We start from the raw sequence: 23,894 nt of genomic DNA on the forward strand, positions 1-23,894 counted from the left end.
AAACAAGCCTCTCGTGATTTTTTTAAATACTAAAATTTGAGAAATCTAGACTAGGCCTTAGGTCTCAACAAATATCTGCTGAATGCTGGTGCTTAGATTCTAGTGACATACATTTGTGAAGTCTATTTACTTAACACACTTCCAAAGCAGGAGCATAATTCTGTGTGTCAGACTCCATTAATTCTTCTACAGACCTCACCTGGTACTTGTACTCCATCTCTCCTCAATTCCAGTTTTGCTTGACACTACCTGCTTACTTCACATTCTTCTCCCTCTTCTCTACTTGCAAGGAGCCTGAGGGGTGATTAAAAACTGTGCACCTTGATTGGCCCTGAATCAAGGCCAGCAGTTTGCTGAAGCTGTTGGTTTCAAGCAGGAGCCTAAAGAAATGTCTTTCTATGGTCTGTTGGTCATTTCAGAACTTAGGAAATGCAATGGTCAATTCATTAGAAAGAAACATCTGAAAAACAACAACAACAACAACAAAACTGTGCACCTTGAGATTCCCTAGAAACACACCTCCTCCAGTCTTTCCAGGCCACGCTCCAGGCAGTTCCTGAAGCCCCTGGCAAGATTAAATTCCCTGACCCCACATCCTCAATGGGCACCTAACCTGCCCAAAGCCCCACAAGCCACACCCTTTCAAGGCTTTATTATTTCAATGATTATACAAGCATACCCTGTAAATTGCATTAACAGCAAGGGGCCAGAGTATTCTATGATCTTCCAACAGGAACTCAGTTTTTGCTTTTCCCAGCTTTTAGTCACACTTAATCTGTGTTCAGATTCTTTATCTCATATATGCTTTACACAGTTTTCCCACCCCCTGTCCTTTTCAGTTTCAATCTCTGTATTATTTGCATCTCCTTGTTGCTGCTGTTTAAACTCACAGGAGTGTAATTAATTTGCTCTTTGTAGTTCCCAAATGACTATTTGGAAATGAATTAGCCATGTTCAGTAGCTAGAACCAGGGACTGGACCACATTTATTCACCCATTCCTTTCTACCAGATTGTTAGCATGTCCAGTGCCAAGAGCCAGCCACGTTTAAGGAGGCAGAAGTGAAGGGAGGGACACCCACTTCACTTACTTTGCTGAGTAAGGACACATCCCCTGCCCTTCAAGGTGCCAAAGACCAGTTAGGTGCTGTTGCAGAGCTCTCAGACTGAGTAATACAGCCTTGTAGATAATTGCCATTGCCATTAGACTCTTACAGAGGACCACACCCTGTCCTCTGAGCTGGGGAACTTGGCTATCCATTTCTGATGTCTTCTGCATTTCTTCAAACTTCAGGATTCTTGGGAGCTTGCAAGAATCATCCAACAGTCCCATCCCTGTCATTATTTACAGAGGTCATGCCCATTAATAAAAGAAAAAAAAAATCCAAGTGTAGGGAAAACAGAATCAAATGAATCATTCTGGAAAATATCATATAATGATTAGAGATGATTTTCAGGTTAGCTTAGTTCATAACTATTGCAATTCTCAAACACTAGGTAAGAGTTAATACAGGCAATAAAATGAGTTTTGCCAGGTCAAAATGAATTCTAGCCACACAGCAATAAACATTTACCCAGTAGTAGAAAACTAGCCTGGAAATGTGCCATAATCTTTAGATCTGCTTTTAAGCACATAGGATTTTTTTGTTATTGTTTTTTAAGCATGAGTTTGTGCTATTCCCACAGAAAACCTCATCTTTCCCCCCTTTCTCATTTCTACTTCCACTTCTGCTCTCCAGAATCTTTAGCAAATGGTTTTGTTGTTGTTGTTGTTATTTTATTTTCTGAATAATTTGATTTTCCTTTTTATATGTTGACATTTTTAAAAAAGTTTTAACTGTTTTTTAAATAAATGCTTATCATAAATACCTGGATTTACAGTGATAAGGATTGAATTCAAATCCCAAATAATTGAACTATGATCAAATTGCTTAAACTTTTTGAACCCTGTCTTCCGTGTTGTAAAATGGAGACAATAATGTTTATCCAAGGCAGACACTGCTAGTTATTTGCCCAATATTCACACTAGCTTTCTTCTTTACTAACAGAACTTTGGCAATAGAACAAAATTGGCAATAGTCCTGGCCAAAACAAAACAAAAACTTCAGCTCCCCTGTTCCCCAGCAGAGAGAGGTTGCTATGTGACAGTTCTGGTGAATGCGATGTGTGCAGAAGTCATGAGGTAGTAGAGTAAACACTAACTATAACAGGGCAGACCCAGCCCTGTAGCTGCCTTCTGCCTTTGTTCTTCCCCTTCTTCTATCCTGGAAGTTCATAATAATGTCTGAAGATAGAACAGTTATCTTATGTCTATGAGGATGAGGGTCACAAGTTTAGGGGAAAGGACAGAAAGACAGATGTCTGGGTCCCTGTACTGGCCCTGGATTGCCCTGTCCCAGACTACTTATTACATATGGAAAATAAACACCATGCTTGGTCAAGCAACTCTAGGTGGGTGTCTATGAATGCAGCTGAATACAATCCTACAGTGATGCACTACCTCACAGAACTGACGTGAAGACGATAAACTAAGTGAATGCACATATGCTTGAAGCATAGTATTTAACATATTTTGTTTGAAGAAATTATATTATATTCTCCCATGGATTATAAAAGAGAGCATAGGAAAGTTTTAACACTTCCTGTGTCCCTAAGGACCTGATTAGGAAGATTTAATATAAGCCTCTTAAAATTAAAATAGGTGGGGATAAAAATTATAAACAAGGTTTATGGTTGCTGTAGAATGTGCTCCCCTACACTGTGGCCTACTGACATGTGGGAAGGGATGGACCTGTTGGCTTTTTGTGAAACTCCCTCTTTGCTGTAGTGTGCCTCCCTGTACTGTAGATGCTGGAGTCTAAACACCATATCCCAGAGCCTACTGCAGCCTGGGTTCTGGGTGTGATATGGATTTGACCAAGTGGATGCACTAGCGTGAGATTTGGAAAGTAGAGATTAGGAGGAGGCCACATTTAGCTATGTTTGCTGCTGTCTGTTTTCCTGCGGCCATCTCAGCAAGGATCCAAGGCACAAGCTTTGCTGGTTTTGAGAGGCAGGACTCCCTGCTTCTACTCTGTAGTCATAGACTGTAGCAAGTGTGGTGTGGTCTGGAACTGGCAGCAATAGTGGCTTCCTGATTGAGGAAGTGTTTTTATTCTCATGGAGCCCTGACACTAGTGGATTCCTGATTGCAGAAGAGGCAAAGATACTTTGATGACCTGGTTCTAGAGTGTGACTATGGGAGAGTTTTCTTAAAGTTCAACCTAGAGTCTCTTTCTTTAGTCTTCCCAACAATCTGTAAGCCATTGAATCCTTGAATCTCTCTCTTCCTCTTTGAATTTGATACAGTGGGTTCTGTTCCCTGTATCTGAACTGAGAGCTGTAGAGCTTCTATTGTTGCTTACCAAATATTTTCAGCAGTAAGTGGAGCCTTCTCTTCCCCCCTGAAGCTATGATTATGGAGAGTTTTACTGCTAAAAGTGATATCAACCTGGTTTAATTGCAATTGTGGCTATTTGAGGCTCAAAATCACCCTTGGATTCCCTATCAATGGGCAAGAAAATTGCTCAATCTGTAAGGTAGAGAGAGATATTCTTCAATGCCTACTTCAGACAAGGCTGAGAAGGATAATGGAAAAGGAAGAACCTCCCAAAGGGAAAAGCCAAGGACCATAGACATCAACAGACAGTGGAGCCCCTCCTAGGACACCACATGTAGCCTGTTCAGGGGACATTGCTCACCTTCAGGCTAGGGGGCCTAAAACTTCTGCCCAGTCCAATATCAGAATTGCAACAGGCCACTGACTGCCATGTGTTTGCCATTCTTCCTGTTTTTAATGTGAGCATTTATTAAAGTTATCCTGATCCTGCCATCCTGCCACCACTGGATTGTGTGTGTGTGTGTTTGGGGAGGGGAGAGAAGGATCTCGGAATCAACAGGAGAAGCACATGGACATGTTGTAGAGGTTACTTGCACATTATCCCCTGATATAGAGACTACCATGGGGGGGAGAGTAAAAGACTACCATGCCTTCCCCAGAGATCCTGAGTTTAAGCTTGTTGCCATCATTGGGACTTTTGAGTTATCTTCCTTGGAAAGAGAGTGACTGAATGCATTTTGTACGCAGGAAGAAATATTTCATGCACAAAAAAGGAGACTGTGATAATAATTAGTACTGTTACCAAATATGTCTGCTTTACTTCTTATGGGCCCGTGCCAGGATTACACTTCCCCTCCCTGCACTTTTAAAGTTAGGCATAGCTATGTAACTTACTTGGGCTAATTAAATATGAACAAAAGTGACGTTTGTCTTTCCTGAGCACCATCTTTTTTTTTATTGTGGTGAAAACCACATAATATAGAATTTACCATCTTGACCACTTTTAAATAGACAATTCTGTAGTGTTAAGCATAGTCACGTGAATGTGCTTGTGAATCAGATCTCCAGAACTTCTACATCTAGTAAAACTGAGACTCTACACCCATAGACAAACAACTACTCTTTTCCCCTGGTCCCCCAATCCCTGGTAACCACCATTCCACTTTTTGTCTCTATGTACCATGTCAGGGGAATCAGTTGTACAGTGTTTGTATTTTTGTGACTGCCTATTTTACTTAGCATCATGTCCTCAAGGTTCATCCATATTATAACATAAAACAGGACTTCCTTCATTTTTAAGGATGAATAATATTCCATTGTGTGACTAGCTTACGTTTTGTCTATCCATTCATCCATCACTGGACATTTGGGTTGCTTCCACCTCTTGGCAATTGTGAATAGTGCTGCTATGCTGAGCACCATTTTTGAGAGCCAGTGTTTTCACCCTACTCTCTTTTTCATGCTGCCATGAACAAAAAAAGCACAAATAAAAGGAGCTTCTCTCAGCTTGGGCCCTGAATTATTAAAATGAGCAATGCTCCCTGCTGACCCATATTGCACATGTACAGTGAGTGAGAAATAAGCCATTGTTATTTTAAGCCACTGAGATTTGAGGGTCCTTTTTTCCTTCTCTGTGAAAGCTGATAAGGTTTTAACTTTTAAAATTAAAATTTGATTCTTTCAAAGTTTGCAGAGAAAAACATTGACCAGAGCTTCCCATAATGAAGAAGCCTGCTGCATTTGAACCCTATACTTCTGTTGTGTCCTTCTGATTACACTGTCTTCTTGAATTTTTTGTTTGTTTTGCTATGGCCATACCCTTGACTTCTCCTTTAGTTGACCAAAGTCTGGATAAATCTCAAATCCATTTTCTCATTCCCTATCCATTTATCTTGTTTTCTATACTTTGGGTTAGCAACGTCATTGCACCCTGTATATTTGGTATGAGTAGGTTTGACTGTGCATTGTAATCTAATAACGGAAGCTAAGAAAATAGAAGTTAACTTTCTCTCCCCATAAAAACACAAGGTTGATATGGTAGCTGTATGACCAACTGGGATGCAGTCTCCTATCTCATTATGGTCACCTTCATTATATAGCTTCTGTGTCATGGTCCAAAATGCCTGATCCAGCTTCATTCCTCATGGGGGAATTTTAGCCAGCAGGATGGTTAAAAGAGAAAGAGAAAGAAATGCCCTTTCTCTTTAAGGCAACTTCCACATGTTGCACATATCACTTCCACTTGCATCCCATACTAGAATTTAGTCACACCAAACATATCAAAGAACCTGGGAAACATGGTCTTCATTATGGACAGTTAAGGCTCACTGCTTTTAGTGAATAACGTGGAGGTTCTACTTTTTTTTTTTAATTAAAGTTTATTGGGGTGACAATGTTTAGTAAAGTTACATAGGTTTCAGGTATATAATTCTGTAATACATCGTCTATATATCACATTGTGTGTTCACCACCCAGAGAATGGAAGAAAATTCTTGCAAACAACGCCTCTGATAAGGCGCTAATATCCAAAATATATAAGGAACTCATACAACTCAACAACAAAAAAACAAACAATCCAATTAAAAAATGGGCAGACGACCTGAATAGACATTTCTCCAAAGAGGACACATAAATGGCCAATAGACATATGAAAAGATGCTCAACATCACTAATCATCAGAGAAATGCAAATAAAAAACACAATGAGATATCACCTCACCCCAATTAGAATGGTTATCATCAATAAGACAAATAGTAACAAGTGTTGAAGAGGCTGTGGAGAAAAAGGAACCCTCATACACTGTTGGTGGGAATGCAGATTGGTTCAGCCAATATCGAAGGCAGTGTGGAGGTTCCTCAAAAAATTAAGAATACAATTATCATATGGAGAATACAAATGTCATATTTTTGTAGAAGAGGAAAACAGATATTAAGGTGCAGCTAGCTAACGTAGGCAGAATAATTGTCCTCCCCTGAAATATCCACATCCTAATTCCCAGAATATTCCTGTGAATGTGTTACTTTTTATAGAAAAAGGACTTCGCAGTAACAACCTTAAGATGGGAAGATTATCCTGGATTATCCAGGCGGGCCCGATCTCATCACATGAATTCTTAAAAGCAGAGAACTTTTCCCCACTCTGGTTGGAAGGCTGATGTGACTACAGAAGGAGGGTCAGAGAGATTCCATGTGAAAAGACTTAACCCACCACTTCTGGCTTTGAAGAAGAAGAAAGGAGGATCGTGAGCCGAGGAATGCAGGTGGCCTCTAGAAACTGGAAGGCACAAGAAAACAAATTCTCCCCTAGAGCTTCTAGAAAGGAATGCAGCCCAGCCAACACTTTAATCTTAGCCCAGTGACGTCCACATTGGACTTCTCACCTACAGAACTGTAAATAACAAATTTTTGTTGCTTTGAGCCACAAATTTTATGGCAAGATATAGCAGCAATAGAAAAACAAATACACTAGCATTTGAGCCAGAGTGTTTCCTTTAGGCCATCTAAATATCTGTGCATACTCTGTTCTTCGCACATAGAAGAGACTCACTTTCTGTGTAAGGGAGAAACCCCTCAATTCCCATCCGTCTCTTCCATTTACATGTTCAGCTCAAAGTTCAGGACCTCCAGGAGATATGCAGACCTCTTTATTGGGTTTGCATGTAGCCAAGTCATCTACTGCCCAAACACCTAATATGATGCAACGAGGTAGACATGACTCACTCTATAACACTGAGTTCCTTGACTGGCTCATCTGACAGCCTTGACGGGAGGTTCTCCTCTTCAGGAGGATCTCCCACATCCACTTCCCTGAGTACCCTCTGACTCTGCCCTCTGGGAAGGTCTTCCTTGTGCTGCATCCTCCAGGGCCAAAATGAAGTAGGCGTTGAAGAGTGCATCCCATTTGGAAGCTGCTAAATGTTGGTATCCCACTTCTTTCTGGTATGGATTTGAACGTTCACGAATTGTTTCGGAGGTGAAAGAGTTTTGGGTTTTCTAAGTTTGCAGTTTCGTTGGCAATATATTTCTCCCAATCACTTGGTAGGCTTCCAATTTATTTACTTTCGGTCACTTCCACTGGCAATTAATAATAGCCAGATGTTGTCTAGACATAATTTTTAAGCCTTAAGGTTAATCTTTTAAATATTGGCCTCTATGCTACTTTTGTCCCTCCCTCTCAAGGAAATGATAGTTACCTGGGGGCATATGAAACAATAGACGTAGGTAGGAAAAAAACACTTTTATTTTCATATGTGCTGCTGGACTGTCTCCTATTGTCTAGCAGATAATTCTTAATAGAAATAGCTTGAAAAAACAGTTGGGGCCACAGTCTTATTTCTAGCTACGACTGTTGATTCAGGGCATATCACCTTTCTTAGCCCTGTAAAACCCCATATTATCCGACTTTTTGTCAAGTTAGTTTTCAAGCTGTAGGTAGATATCCCTCTCTTAGCCAAACTATCGTCCTTTCTTTTTCTGCTTTCACACCATTCAGTTCTAGCCTGAGTTTATATTTTCCTTGCAAGCCTTTGCTGAAGGTAGCAAGAACCATTCAACACATACTTATATTCTGAATTTTTCTTACCATTGCCTCTGCCTGTCCTAAGTTTCTATGGCCACTTTACCACTGAATATTTGCCACAGAACAACAAGGATCACCAGTTTTCTAGTTTGCTTATCTTTCACTGTTTGGCCACTTTCATTTTGTGGTCCATGATGGTTGCTCCACCTTTTGCCAACATGTCTGCATTCTGGCCAGCAGATATAAAAAAGGAAAAGAAAACAGATGGAAAAGGGCCCACTGTCTTCCTTTAAAGACATCTTCCAGAAGTTGCACTTAACTGTTTCATTAGCGAAAAATTACTGACATAGCCACACCAAACTACAAGGGAGAATGTAGTCTTTATTTTGGGTGTCCATATGCCTAGGTAACATTTGGGGCTTCCATTACTGACGAAGAAGAGTAAAACAGATATTAGGGGGCAGCTAGCTGCATTTTCTGCGGCACTCTGATTTGATTTTTGGACATCAACTAAGTCACAACAGGGAAATTGGTGAGTGGAACTTGAATAGACCTGCATTATAATGGGTGCTGCTGTATTTCAGAGCTGGATCATTGAGGGGTGAATCTTGTCATTCAAATGTAATGAGAACTCACCGTGATGAAACCAAGAAAAAAACTGCAAGAGGCATGGCTGGCATTTCCCAGTCTTTTATTATTAGTATTTTGGGTACTTTAACTATTCTCTATGTTGGCTATCTGATAGACAAATGGACACATAGAGGTGTTGGGCTATACCTGTCAGCTTCCCAAAGACACAGATAGGGTTTGCTTTAACCGTCTATCTCATGAAACTGGATGGTGGGCGTCCTAGGTTACAAATTTCTGCAAACCTGAGGTATCAGGGAAAGAGTAACTTTCACCATGCCCAGCTGTCACACAAATATCCCTTTTGCTGTAAGGGGAACCAGATGCCAGGATGGTTCCTTAAAATTAGGTCCAACTATGGAATACTGTTATAGATATAATAAAACAAGGTGTTTTGCCTCTCTTAGTGATGGGAAAAGCCTTGAGCATTTTGATTAAGTTCAGAACCACTTTTTGTATTTTGGATCCTGAATAAATTGGGAGTTTCACTGGCATCTGTTTCCCCAAAACAGGGGAAAAGGGCTTTATTTATGCCTTTGGCCTTTAAGGGAAGCTTTGAGAAATGAACAGTGGTTTCCAAAGGAGTCTTTTAAAACTTCAGGATGAAGGCAGCAAGAAATATTCAATATAAATAAACAAAATCTTATTAAATAACAAAATTATTATTTTTTTCCATTTAAAGTTTTTTACACTCAGTTTTTAGCCAACTCATCCCTTTCTTTTCTTGGTTTATAAGAACCCCTCACTTCAGGGAAATGATCGCTTATAAGCACACACAACTTTAGAAAGATATATGTTTTGCCTAGCTCTGGGTCTCTATCACCTATGCTGTACAAAGTTTACCATACAGGGACATTAGAAACACTAGTAATCTGTGATCTACTCCTGCATTTTGCACTATTTTGACTAACATCTCTACTAGACCAAAGAATAAAGGCTCTAATGAGGCTTCACGTCTGCTTTTGACCCTCAAAAGAAATCACAAGCAATTTTAGTTCAAAGGTGAGGATCAACAGACTTTACATAAGAAAGATTTGAAGAACTTAGCCCCACAATCTGAGAATCAGCATTGTCCCCAGCACTGTGGGCCATTTCGAAAAATTTCATTTTGGCTACTTCCCTGTACTGAGACCCTCTTTAGAGTAAATTGCTTAGTGTTTCACTGTCTCTAGACTGGAGAAGGAATCCTCATCTCAGATGCTGACGTGCCCCTCCTTCCTTAAAGGATTAAATCAAACATATAAAATCCTTGTATGATAATGATTTTTCCCTTTATCAAAGTGGCAAAATTAAAATTAATGGCATTCTGCTCCACTTAGGATGTAGAAAGTTGTACCAATCACATCCATCTTTAAATACAAAAAAATAGACAAACTAAGAAAAGCATATTTTTAAAAAGACAGAGAACTGTTGAATGCAAAGAAGTCTAAAGGAATTTCATTCCAAAAGGGAACACATCCCAGCAATGTATATAAATACAGAATAATGATAGTAATATAACTGGATTTTTTTAAAAAAAAAAACTCAAAATTGTTACTTTTCCAGCAAAAGTAAAACTATTGGGAAAATTAAATTAATTTCTTCATTATTTTTAGTAAACTTAACTTTAGACTTTTGCTTGAGTTGAGAATATAGCTTTCATTTCAGCCATTAGATCTTCATGCAGATATTGGTGATATTTTTCTTTTCAACACTTGACTTAACTAGGAATGTATCAAATACTTTCTGTTGAGTTAAATAATAAGATGTAAACTATTTTTATTTAATACTCAAAGTCCAACTTACACACAAAAGCATAAGGAATAAACATTAGCAACAGTCACAAGGCCAACAGCAGCCTGTAGCAGCCCTGTGCAGGCCACCTGTCACAACGTGACTTTGCCACTGAGCAAGAGAAAGTCCTCGATTCACAGCCTTCGATCACCATAGCTTTGTAGAACTGATCTGGCATACACTTTGTTCACCTTTCTTGAATTCAACGTCAATGTTGCTCATGTGATAGCCCTAAAAACCTAAAACCCAACAAGAGGAATTAAATACTAAGGAATAAGATTTTATTAGGTAGGACTGAGGTTTGGAGGACCACATCCCTTGTAATATTAAGATTTGTTTTAGCACTCCCCAAGGAACGATCTTCGTCCTGTTGGGTGAAATAGTGCCCCACTGAAAATACATAATGTAAATGAATTTAAATCACTGATAGAAAATGTTTATAAAAGGAACACTTTCTAGAAAGGTATATTTTCATTTGAATTGTATAATTTAATTTTTTTTCGCCTTCTTACATGTAATTTTATATGTACAAGGGATAACTGCCCACTTCCAAAAAAAATTTCCCTACTTTGATTACAGAAGTCAGTGATCCCAAAGCTAATTTAATGGAAATTCATTTGGAGTAGACCTGTCCTAGGGACCTTAGGAATTGTCTTGTGTAGTGGTATCTAGTCTGAGATCTTTGAATAATTACAAAGGTAGTAATGGGGTGTTGTGACCTATTCCCAGTAATTCAAAATGCCTAGGCAAATTGATAGATACTCTTGCTGGGCTTTCCCCCCCGGATGTGCTAAGTTTTATAGAATTTTGTTCCATAAAAACAGCACATTAAATTGTTGCTTAATTACCTGAGGAAATTGGCATCACTTCTAGCCCAATCACCTACCCTACTCTGCCTTGCACAGCTTCCTTCACTTATGTCATCACTATTCTTAATCCCCTTTAGAGATCTGTCAGAGTTTTAGAAAAAGAGAGAGAGAGAGAGAGAGAGAGAGAGAGAGAGAGAGAGAGAGAATTATTGCTCACCAAGTGACTTTTTATATTATCTAGATATCACTCTATATAATATTATAATATTTTGAAGCACAAGGTCCATGGTTAAAAACTATTAACAGGAGAGCTTAGTAAAAAATGTTACAACTACTTATATGGTTTAATGTTCTGCAGAGGTCTAAAGAGGTCAAATGCATTTTCCAAGACCATGAAACCAGTTAATGAGGGAGGCAGGATTAAGTACCAAATTTCTGACTAAAACCTGTCATACTTTTCACTACATCAGTGCTGTTCTCAGCATGGACAGCATTAAGCACATGTGCCGTAACTGCCATGAAAGCCATTTTCTGTGGATTGAGGTTAGTGGCTGACTTCACACCCTAAGGCTTGTGAGAGCTACTCTGCCTGCCTGTTTGTGTGCCAGGGCATTGTCGTCAGCCTGGAGCACAGCAGAAGGTGGGGAGGCAAAATGCTGGTGCAGCAGTTTTGACGGATCCCTAAAAGCAAGCCCGTGTTTTCTGTGACTGCTGAGTTGGGCTGTGATAATTGTGATTTGCAATGATATCCCTAAGGCATTGCACTTTTCCAGGATGTGATCTGAAGAATCAAAGACATATTTGCAACAGTTTTAGCATTTACTACATATGATAGCATTCTAAGGTGACAAGATGGCAACTCTCAAACACAATTTGTATAGTTAGACTGTAAAGTAAAATTTCCACAATACAATTTAATAGAAGACTCAAGATCTAGAGCCATATTGCTTGTTTTTATAGTTTATATTTGTTATAATAGCTTTACTTTGGCTCACCAAGACTTGACTGACTATATTATGTTATGGGTTTCATTAATTTTTCTTTTTTTTTGCTTCTTTGAACTACTCAATCTTTTGAATTCTTTAACATACAATCAATTATGCATTTATTCAAGAGATACACTAAGCACCTACTATGTGCCAGATTTTTTTTTTTTTTACTATGTGCCAGATTTATGCTAGATACTGGGAAGATCCTGGTGAAAAAAATTAGACAAAACTCAGAGACCGTAGAACTAATAACAAATGAATATAAAATTACAACTGTGATGAATGTTACATCTGTGATACAACTGTGATGAAGGGAGGGTATGGTGGTATCATCAGTTTTTTTAAAAGGCAGATTTAGTGATATTGGGGATAATAAGAAAGGATTCCTTGAGGAAGGAATGACTAAGCAAAAGTCTGAAGAAATAGCCTTTAAATGAGCAAAGACAGCAGAGAAGCTTTCAGGCAGAACAGCATGTGCAAAGACTGAGGCAACAGGGTGTTCAATTAAATGAAGGCCAATGTGACTGGAATGCAGAGAGGGTTGGAGGTTGTTATATGAGATGACGTAAGTTAGAACCAGGTCATGCATGATTGTTAGGCCCTGTTAGGCATTTTGGCATGATTCCAAGAGCCATCGAAAACATTAAAGGAGGCGGAATGATCAAGGTTTATGTTTTGGAAAATCATTCTGACAGCATTGTGAAGTACAGATCAGAGAAGCAAAAAGGAGGTATTGAAATACATTAGATAATTTTAGGAATACTAGTGATGAATGATGATTGTTTAGACCAAGAACTCTCAATAGGGGTTACTATCACCTTCAAGGCAAAAATTGGTTCATTGGGAGCAAAAAAGAACCCTTAATTATTATAATGATTTGTGGTCCTCTGAAGCTCAACCCTAACTGATAAAATCTTATTCCTTAGTATTTCATTTCTCTCATTGGGTTTGGTGTTTTTTTAGGAGTATCACACGAGCAGCATTGGCATTGAATTCATGGAAAGTATATGCAAGATTTATGAAAGAAATGGCTACAATTGAGGACTTTCTCTTGCATAGTTATTTGATCCTGAATTCATATTGTAAGAAATGACCTAAGCATGGCTCTGGGCTGCTGTTGACCATCCTATAGATATTGTTTATGTTTGATCTTCATGCTTCTGTGTGTGAGTTGGACTTTGAGAATTAAATAAAAATAGTTTATATTTTCTTATTTAATTTGACAAAAGTTAATCAACTCGTTATTCATTTTATCCCATGTTGAAAAGAAAAAAGTCAACAACATCTGAATGGGTGTCTACTGCTAATTAAGTTAAAATTTACTTTCTCATACCAAGCACAAATTAAAAACTAAGTGCACTACTTAATTTTTAAGAAATTAATTTAATTTTTCTCAATAGTTTTACTTACATTGGAAAATGAAGTAAATTTTAAAACTTTATTCCATTGTTATTATGTATTTATATGTATGCATATATTTGACACATTACAATTTATATAAGCATTATAAATTACATTAAAAGTTACTCAGTTTTAAAGTTAAGTTAAATATTGATACCTTTTTAATTTATCTTTCAACTTGGAAGCTTTACTTAGTCATTCTTAATCCTGTATTGAATAAAAAGAGTAATCGTTATACTTAATCTTTTTATATATAGATAACAACTACACAGTATATCTGTGGCAGTATTAACATTTCATGGGTGGGACAATTAGGAAAAATGTCTAAATAGGCTTCTTAGGGCATAATAATAAAGAAAAGGTTAATAAAAAAATGACTTGGATTAGGGTGATGGAAGTAGAAAATTTGGGAGAGGTAAATCACCAGGATTCAATGATTAATGAGATTTGGAGACTATTGGAGGAGAAGGTGTCAAAGATGACTCCTAGGTCGAATTTACTCAACAACACAGATGATTCAGCCAGCCACTGAGATAGGGAAGCACTGAAAGAACACCAGGAATTTGTCATTTGCTTATTTACTTTGTGGGGTCTATTAGTGTGTGTGTGATTGTGTATTTCGGGGCACACATTTAATGTAGAGAATATACTGACTTTTAGGTACCTGTGGTAGGCAGAATAATATGTCCTCAAAATATCCACATCCTAATCTCTGGAACCTGTGAATAAATTATGTTACATTGCAAAGTGGAATTAAGGTTACAGATAGAATTAAGGTTGTTAGTTGGCTGACCTTTAGATATTAATGGGGGGCAGCCGGATGGCTCAGTTGGTTAGAGCGTGAGCTCTGAACAACAGGGTTGCTGGTTCGATTCCCACATGGGCCAGTGAGCTGCGCCCTCCACAGCTAGACTGAAGAAAATGAGCTGCCACTGAGCTTCCAGAGGGGCAGCCGGATGGCTCAGTTGGTTAGAGTGCGAGCTCTCAACAATAAGGTTGCCGGTTCAATTCCCGCATGGGATGGTGTGCTGCACCCCCTGCAACTAAAGATTGAAAACAGCGACTGGACTTGGAGCTGAGCTGCGCCCTCCACAACTAGATTGAAGGACAACGACTTGGAACTGATGGGTCCTGGAGAAACACACTGTCCCCCAATATAATTTAAGAAAAAAAGCCATCTTTAAAAAAAAGATTAAAAAAAAGAAAGATATTAATGATAATCCCCCGGGAAGCCACTAAGGCTATCACTCAGAAACATATAGTAAAAGGTAAAGAGTACAAGGGAATTAAAATGGCATACTAGGAAATATCTATTTAACACAAACTAAGTCAGTAATAGAGGAATTGAGGAACACAAAAGACACATAGAACACCAACAGCAAAATAGCAGATGTAAATTTTATCAATAATTATGTTAAACACAAATGAATTAAATCTCCAGTTAGAAGACAAAGGTTGGCAGACAGATTAAAACAACAACAACAAAAAAACATGTTTTAACTAGTTGCTGCCTAGAAGAGACTGATTGTAAGACACAAATAGGTTGAATGTAAAAGGATGGAAAAAAGATACCTGCAAATAGTAACCAAAAGAGAACTATAGTGGCTATACTAATATCTGACAAAATAGACTTAAAGACAAAAATTATCCCCCAAAACAAAGACAAATCCTTGGTAGTGATACATTCAGTCTACCAGGAAGATACAACCAATATGCAGACAGCCCCTGACTTAAATGATTCAACTTATGATTTTTCGATTTTATATTGTGTGAAAGTGATACCCATTCAGTAGAAACCATACTTTGAATTTAATCTTCCTGGCTAGTGATATTTGCTATGATGCGCTCTCTTGACGCTGGGCAGTAGCAGAGAGCCACAGCTCCTAGTCAAATATATAATCTTGAGGGTAAACAACCAAAACTCTACAGTGTACTGTGTTGCCAGCTTTTTTTTTTGATATTGTGTTTTATTTTTTCGTGTCCCAGCATGTCTACAAAACACCCATCTGTGTCTCCTGCTCCTAATAAGACAAAGGAAATTACTCTTGAGATGAAGCTAAAGATAATTTCTCAGCATGAAGATGGCAAGCCATAATTACATAAATTACATGAGATATTCAACACTTTATTATAAAATGGGCTTTGTGTTACATGATTTTGTCAACTGTAGGCTACAGTAAGTGTTTTGAGCAGACTTAAAGTAGGTTAGGTTAAGCTATGATGTTGGGTGGGTTAGGTGTATTAAATGTACTTTTGACTTACAATATTTTCAAATTACACTGAATTTATTAGCATAACTCCATTGTAAGTCAAGGAGCATTTGTATACATGTATGAATATAACAGAGACTCAACATATATGAAGCAAAAACTGACAAAAGTGAACATACACAATTCAACTTTAATACTTGAAGACTTCAATATCTCACCATAATGAATAAAAAGGTAGACAGAAAATAAGCAAAGAAATAGATTTTAAAAACTAGACCCAACAGACATCTATAGAACACTCCACATAATAACAGAAGAAGAATGTGTATAACAGAAGAATACACATGCTTCTCAAGTGCTTATAGAACACTCACCAAGATAAGCCATATGTTAAGCCATTAAACAAGTTTCAATAAATTTAAAAGGATTGAAATCATACAAAATATGTCCTTTCAACCACAAAAAAAGGAAATTGAAAATAAAAAACAGATGGAAATTTTGAAAATTCACACACATGTGGAAATTAAACAAAACACACCTAAAGAACCAATGATTCCAAAAAGAAATCACAGAGGAAATTAGAAAATACTTTGAGATGAGTGAAAGTGAAAGCACAACATACCAAAACTTATGGGATACAGCAAAAATAGTGATCAGAGGGAAATTTATAGCTGTAGCACCTACATTTGAAAACTAAGGAATATATCAAATCAATACTCTAAACTTCTACCTTAAGATATAAGAAAAAGAAGAGCAAACTTAACCTAAAGCAACCACAATAATGGAAGTAATAAAGATTAGAGCTGAAATAAAGAAAAAAGAGAATAGGAAAATAACATGGAAAATAAAAAACTAAAAGTTGGTTCTTTGAAGAGATCAACAAAATTGACAGACATTTAACTATACCGACCTTGATAAAAAGAGAGAAGATTCAAATTACTAAAATAGGAATGAAAGAAGGGACATTGTTACCAACCTTATAGAAATGAAAAGGCTTATAATGAAGTACTGTAAATAATGATATGCCAACAAATTAGATCACCTTGATTAAGTGGACAAATCTCATGAAGGCACAAATTACCAAAAAGAAATAGAAAATATGTACTGGTCTATAACAAGTAAGGAGTTTGAATTAGTAATCAAAAACCTTCTATCGAAGAAAAGCCCAGGAGCAGATGGCTTCGTTAGTGAATTCTATCAAGTATTTTAAGAATTAGCACCAATCCTTCACAAACTCTTTCAAAAAATAGAAGAGAAAGGAATACTTCCTAACTCGTTCTACGATGCCGCTATTAACCTGATGCCAAAGCTAAATAAAGGCATCGTAAGAAAAGAAAACCACAGACCAATATCTCATGTGAATCTTCAACAAAATACTAGTAAACCAAATATAACAATATTTAAAAAACATTATACACTTTGACCAAGTTGGATTTATTACAGGAATTCAAAGTTGTTTCAAGATACAAAATAAATCAATGAAATACATTGTATTATAGAATAAAGGGGAAAAATCCACATGATCATTTTAACAGATGCAGAAAAATCATTTGACCAAATCTAATACCCTTTCATGATACACAAAAACAAAAACAAATGAGAAAAAGTCAATAAACTAGGGGCAGAAAGGAATTTCCTCAAACTAATATAAGGCATCCATGAAAAACCCACAGCTGATATTATACTTAGTGGTCAAAGACTGAGAGTTTTCCCCCTAAGATCAGGAATAAGCAAAGGATGTCTGCTCTTACCACTTCTATTCAATGCGGGCAAGAGTACAAGAGACATCCGAATTGGAAAGGAAGTAGTAAAACTACCTCTATTTGCGGATGTCATGATCTTATATATAGAGAAAACTCTAAAGAATCCATATAAAAAAAGCTAGTATAGCTAATTTCAGTGAATTTGCAGGATACAAGATTAATACACAAAAGTGAGTTTGTGTTTCATACATTAAAATAAACAATCTGGAAATTAAATTAATAAAACAATTTCACTTACAATATCATAAAGAAGAATAAAATATATGTAGTTAGGAATAAATTTAACCAAAGAGGCACAAGACTTAAACACTGAAAACTACAAGACTTTGCTGAAAGAAATTAAAGAATGCCTAAATGAATGGAAACTGGCCCCCGTCACCGCAAAGACCTGAGACATTCTGTGTTCTTGATTTGGAAGACAACATTGTTAAGATGGCAGTACCAGCCAAATTAGTCTACAGATATAACACAATTCCTGTCAAAATTCCAACTGTCTTTTTTTACAGAAATGAACAAGCTGATCCTACAATTCACGTGGAATTTCAAGGAACCCAAACTAGTCCAAACAACTTTGAAAGAGTTAGAGAATTCACACTTCCCGATTTCAAACCCTACTCCAAAGAGACAATATTCAAAGCAGTGTGGCATAAACATAAGCATAACCATAAACATGTATCAGTGCTATAGACTTGAAAGTCCAAAAATTAACGCGTATATCTATGGTCAACTAATTGCTGACAAGGGTGCAAAGACCATTCAATAAGAAAGAAATCGTCTTCTCAAAAAATAGTGCTGGGACAACTTGATATCAATTTGCAAAAGAATGAATTTCGACCATTTTCTTACATGATATAAAGAAATTAAATCAAAATGGATCAAAGACCTAAATGTAAGAGCTTAAACTATAAGACTCTTAGAAGAAAATAAGTGTAAATCTTTGTGACCTTTGAGTAGGCAATGGTTTAGAATATAAAAATAACTTTAACAGCTCAACAAAAAACTGGTAAGAAACTCAATTTAAGGGGAGCAAAAATTTGAATAGAGATTTCTGCAAAGAAGATTTGTGTATGGCCAATAAGCATATGAAAAGCTACTCAGCGTCATTAGCCATTAGGAAAATACAAATGAAAACCACAATGCGATCCCACTTCACAGCCACTAGGGTGGCTACAAAAAAAAAAAAAAAAAGAAAAGAAAGAAAGAAAAGAAAAGGAAATAAGCGTTGGTGAGAATTTGGAGAAATTGGAATCCTCATACACTACTAGTGGTACTGTAAAATGGCTCAGTTACTTTGGAAAACAGTTTGGCACTTCCCAAAAAGGTTAAATATAGTTACTAGGCTTTTCCCAAGAAAATTGAAAGCACATGTTCATACAAAAACTTGCACATGAATGCTCATGACAGCATTATTCATAATAGCTAAAAGGCAGATACAACTCAAATATCCATCCACTGATGAATGGATAAACAATATGAGATTATATCTCTACAATAGACTATTTTCTGTCATAAAAATATTGAAGTACTGATACATGCTACCACATGGATGAACTAAGTGAAAGAGCTAGACACAAAAGGCCACATACTGTGTGTTTCCATTATATCAAATGTCCATAATAGGCAAATCCATAGAGACACAAAGTAGATTCGTGGTTGCTAGGGGCTGTGGGAGGGAGGAATGAGGAGTGATTGCTAAGGGGTAGAGGATGTCTTTTTAGGGTGACAGAAAAATTCTGAAATTACTGGTGATGTTTGTACAACTTTGTAAATATACTAACAACCACTTAATTTTACACTTTAAAATAATGAATTTTATGGTATGTGAATTACATCTCAAAAAAAAAAAAAAAAGTGAAGAGGGGGTCAGAAGAGAGTCAGAGAAAGAGGTGTAATGTGGCTGGCATTGAAAGTGGAGAAGGAACCATGACCCAAGGAGTGCAGAGGACTCTAGAAGGTGGAAAAGGCAAAGAAACAGATTTTCCTCTTGAAAGGAAATCAGCCTTATCAATACCTTCATTTTAGTCCATTGAGATCCATGTCAAACTTCTAACCTTCAGAAATGTAAGATGAATTTAAGTTGTTTTAAATCACTAAGTTTGTGGTACTTAGTTACAGCAACAATAGAAAATTAATACAGTACCTTTGAGACATCCAAGTGGAAATGTCCAGTATATAGTTCAATATGTGAGCCCAGTATGCAGTTCAGAAGAAAGATTTGGGCTAGATATAAAATAGTGATTTCTAGACTCTATTGTAACTAGTTTAAATGTGTGTGAGAGAATTAATGTGTTGATACCCACAGGAATTTGAGATTAGTTATTACTTATTATTTGCATTTTTTTATAGGAGGAAACCATAGCATAGAGAGGTTCAATAAATTGTCTGAAGTGTAGAAGTATTAAGTGGTAGAGATATGATTGAAATCTGGGAAGTCTGGCCTCAGAGTTAGGGTTACCTCTCACAAATAGATCTGTGAGTTATTATCATGTAAGCGATAACTGAAGCTATTTTACAATACCTATTGAATTTAGCTACACGGAGCACATCAGTCTCATTTGCTAGAGCTCTTTTGGTAGAATAATGTGGCAGAAGCCATATTGGGTTAATGAGTAAAGCAAAGTTAAGAAAGTGGAGACTGCATGTGTAGACAACTCTTCTGCCAAATATGCCTGTGAAGGGAGAGAGGGAAAGATAGCACAGCCTCTGTGGGGAAATGGGAGACGAGAGAAATAGTTTTTAAATGGAAGTCTTGAAAATGTTTAAAAACTGTTGGAAAATTATGATGGAGGGAGAGAAAAAAGGGTGAAAAAAAGTAAGGAAGAACAGGTATCCCTATTTACAATTCTGGAAAGGAAAGGAGAAGAGATCCATCACACTATGGAGGGTTTAGCCTTACACTTTTATTACATCATAAAGGAGTGAAAGGGAAAGGTTTGGCCTGATGTATTTGGCATCAGGAAGATGAGGAAGTTTCTAGGGCTTTTATGTGGTTTTTTTTTTTTTTCTCTCCTATAAGTTAAGGTCACCCTCTGAGAGTGTGGGAGGTGATAAGTGAAGTTGGTGGTCGCGACCGTGGCAGCCACACATTGAATCAGAAATTGGAGGAGAGTGGAGAAGACTTGAATACTCATTCTGGAGAATGGGAGAATAAATTGACCAGAAGGATATATAGTATTTTTGTCAGTTTCAAGGGCCCATTTACAAGATTTATCTGGTTTGCTACTATCATCTTAAATTGTTCACAAATTATTACACGTGTCTTAGACATCTCCTCACATCCAATTGTATTGTAAAATTCTGTTTTCCTCTTGATGTCTAAGACAGTGTTGAAAAAGCACTTAAGGAATATTTTTGGATTAACTAGAGTATGCAATTCATCAGAATGCCTTAGTTCTCAACATTTCCAGACAGTTTACTGTAACACGTTTGTAAAAAGCAAATAATCTAGATGTGCTTCCCAAATCCTGATTTTAATAGAAGTCTTCCACTTAAAAAAAAAAAAGACAAAGAACAATCAGTTAAAGAGTATTTGTTTTGAAGTTCAAAAGAAAAGCAACAACAGAAAGACCTTATCCCACAACAGCTATAAAAAATCTTCAACTCTCTCATTTTTATTCTGAGATTAATAAATGTCCTCATTTTTAAAGTTTATAGATCCATTACCAATGGAATAAGTATTCAAACTAGAGTGTTGAGTAGTGAGAAAATGAGATTCTTTTTGAAGATGCAGACAGTGAAACAAAACAGGAGGGCTGGCTCTGAGCAGAGATAAGGAGGTTCCTGCCAAACTCCTTCCTGCCTGTTATAGTCCACAAATATGTGTGTGGTTGCAATAGAGCTTCTCTGAGGCCCTGTTCCATTTCAGAGGCAGATAAAAAATGTGACCATTTAGCTGCAGATGGAAATCTCAGAGACTGTGAAGCATAGCAACCAGGAGGGAGACCCAAGGAAACCACCCAGCAACAATCAGAACATTGAAAACAAGGCAACTCAGTAACCAAAATACAACCCAGACATAGTAAGGAGCCAAGGAAAGAAGAAAACACTCCAGGCAGAGTGGAGATGCTCTGTGTCAAGTTCGGCAGTGTGTCACAAGACTAGTACTTGCTCACTCATATTTGGTGGATGCTGACAATATGCCAGTAATTTGCCAGGAGATAGGAATTCTACATTGAATAAGAAATAGTCCCTGTCTTCAATGAAACAATGATAATGTTTTTTTAAACCCCTTAGTGTGATAAATGCTAAGATAAGTCATCTGCAAAGTACCATGGGAACACAGAGGGTTAGGGACCTTTTAGTTATGTTTAATTCAAAATGTTTTGGGGACACTCACGTGCAACTACTCATTTGGCAGTTGGACTTACAGGCCGAAGGCTGGAGCAGACAACCTGAATGGTGATATAGGTATAGGAATATGCATTATAGGTGGTAGTCAAAATCATGAGTTTTAAGAAAGTTAGGGAGAAACTCATGCAGATGAGTGCAGAACTCTGGGGAGCATTGACACCGAAAAGGGGAACCAGAAAAGAGGAAGATGAATAGAGGTAGAGGTTGAAGAAAGAGAGGCGATGGGAATGGAGGGAAGGGAGAGCACCGAGAAGTATCCAATGCTGCAGTCACTCCAAACCATTTGTTGAATTTGGAACCAAGGATGTAATTAGTGACATTCATCAGACTAGCTCAGGGCAATGCTGGGCGGAAGCCACCTTCCCTTGGTTGAGAAATCACACTGGTTGTGGAAGAAAGGAGAGCAAAGGTAAATATTTTTATGGAATCATTAAAAAAAAAAAAGTAGCAACCTTTGCATTTGAAGGGCACCCTTTGACACAAATTTGCTAGCGGCTATTCCAGTAGTTATTTAAGAATCATCGATTTCAAGACTTTGAGACATTTTCCCTCACTTAACAAGATTTGTGATCAAAGCCAGGAGACAGTGTGAAGTGAATGGACACTTTCCAGCAGTTTTCAGGTGGAATGTCCTTTGTATACATGACTTCATTTAATGACCACAGAAACCTTTTAATAAAGTTATCATTTTTAGTTTAAGATTCGCAGTAATGATAAAAGTGAGCTGTCTGTTAAGTAACATTGCTTACTAATCTCAACTGTTATCATTTTGCTTTGATTTTATAGCCCCAGGAAGACCTTTCATTTCTCTTGCTTATGGGGCTTCCAGGTTTTGAAAAGCTTTGGCTATTGGCGCTCTGAATACAGCTTTTCGGGTCTATCTCATCTTCTCTTGTAAGCTGCATCATAGGATTGTTGCCTAAGTCAGAGCGACCAGCTGTCCGGGCTTGGCTCCCATCACCTAGCTCATCCTCTTCGCCAGTCCCAGGGGAATCTTCAAACTACCCTTTCCTTCAACCTCTATTTTTTTTCTTTTGGTCATAAACTGAAAAGATCACATTGCATCTAAAAGCTGTGTCCAAATCTATGATGATTTTCTTCCAACTAGAAAAATGTACTCTGAGCAACCTTTAAATCATTTGCCTTCCCCTTACATTACCATTTCGTATCAGGTTAGACAGTGTGAAACTGCCAGGTTTGGAGGTCAGAAAAACTGAATGCCAGAAATGCCGTCCAGGCTTTTGGTGATCATTTGAGCTTCATGGAGGAAATGATGAGAATATTGACTCTTGGTGCTTTAATGTTTACACAGTTTTTGTCTGTTTTAAAATTTATGTTATTTACATATTAGTAAGAGCAGTCTACTATTTTAATGTCTAAGACATATACTAGTTTTTATAAAACAGGACTCAAAAATGGTATCGGTTAATTGAGGAACCTGTTTAAAGCTCTGTATCATTTAGTGGGTACGTATCTTAGAAGCTGAGTTTTTATAGCATAGTTTTTGAAATAAAAAAAACTATCAAGAGCTGGTCCTTGCAGCCCCGTGAACAGCTCTAAGCACTTTAATCAGGCAGGGCTCGTGTTGCTGAATAATGTACGTTATACAAATTTAGATCAAGGGCTAAACCTTAACTCATTTTCAATTTCTAAAGCAACATGTGAACAAAAACGATATTTACTTTAAATATCAAGCTGTGTGTTCAGTTGACAAAAAATATTAAGAGTAAATCACATAGAGTAAATGCCTACTTTTATTTGGTTTAAAGTTCATTTAAATACATTCTTATTTCCTACAGGCGTAGACACTGAGATTAGAAAGCCTATCTTCTGCTATACTCTAAAATCAAGCTATTCGATTTAAACAGTTCACCAACCACTTACAGAATGCAAACACCACCTTCATATGATTCTAGAATAGAATAAAAGAACTGCAAACTGAAAGGTCATTGAATTCAAATCCCTTCCCATTATGCTTGAAGAACCTATAAAACAGCTTCCACATAATGGTTAATATAAATATTACTTATAATTTTTTTTAAAATTATAAGTTTAACTTCAATCCATTCATCCTAAC

General features: G+C 37.2%; 1 non-coding gene across 1 annotated transcript; it reads left to right on the top strand.

Annotated features, from left to right (window-relative positions):
- Positions 1-325: 325 nt before the first annotated feature.
- Positions 326-462, top strand: LOC117020915 (small nucleolar RNA SNORA2/SNORA34 family). Its single transcript, XR_004422750.1, has one exon. It is a non-coding gene; the product is annotated as a small nucleolar RNA SNORA2/SNORA34 family (small nucleolar RNA).
- Positions 463-23,894: the final 23,432 nt, after the last annotated feature.

This window comes from Rhinolophus ferrumequinum, chromosome 3 (assembly GCF_004115265.2).
Source record: "Rhinolophus ferrumequinum isolate MPI-CBG mRhiFer1 chromosome 3, mRhiFer1_v1.p, whole genome shotgun sequence".
NCBI classification, from domain to species: domain Eukaryota; kingdom Metazoa; phylum Chordata; class Mammalia; order Chiroptera; family Rhinolophidae; genus Rhinolophus; species Rhinolophus ferrumequinum.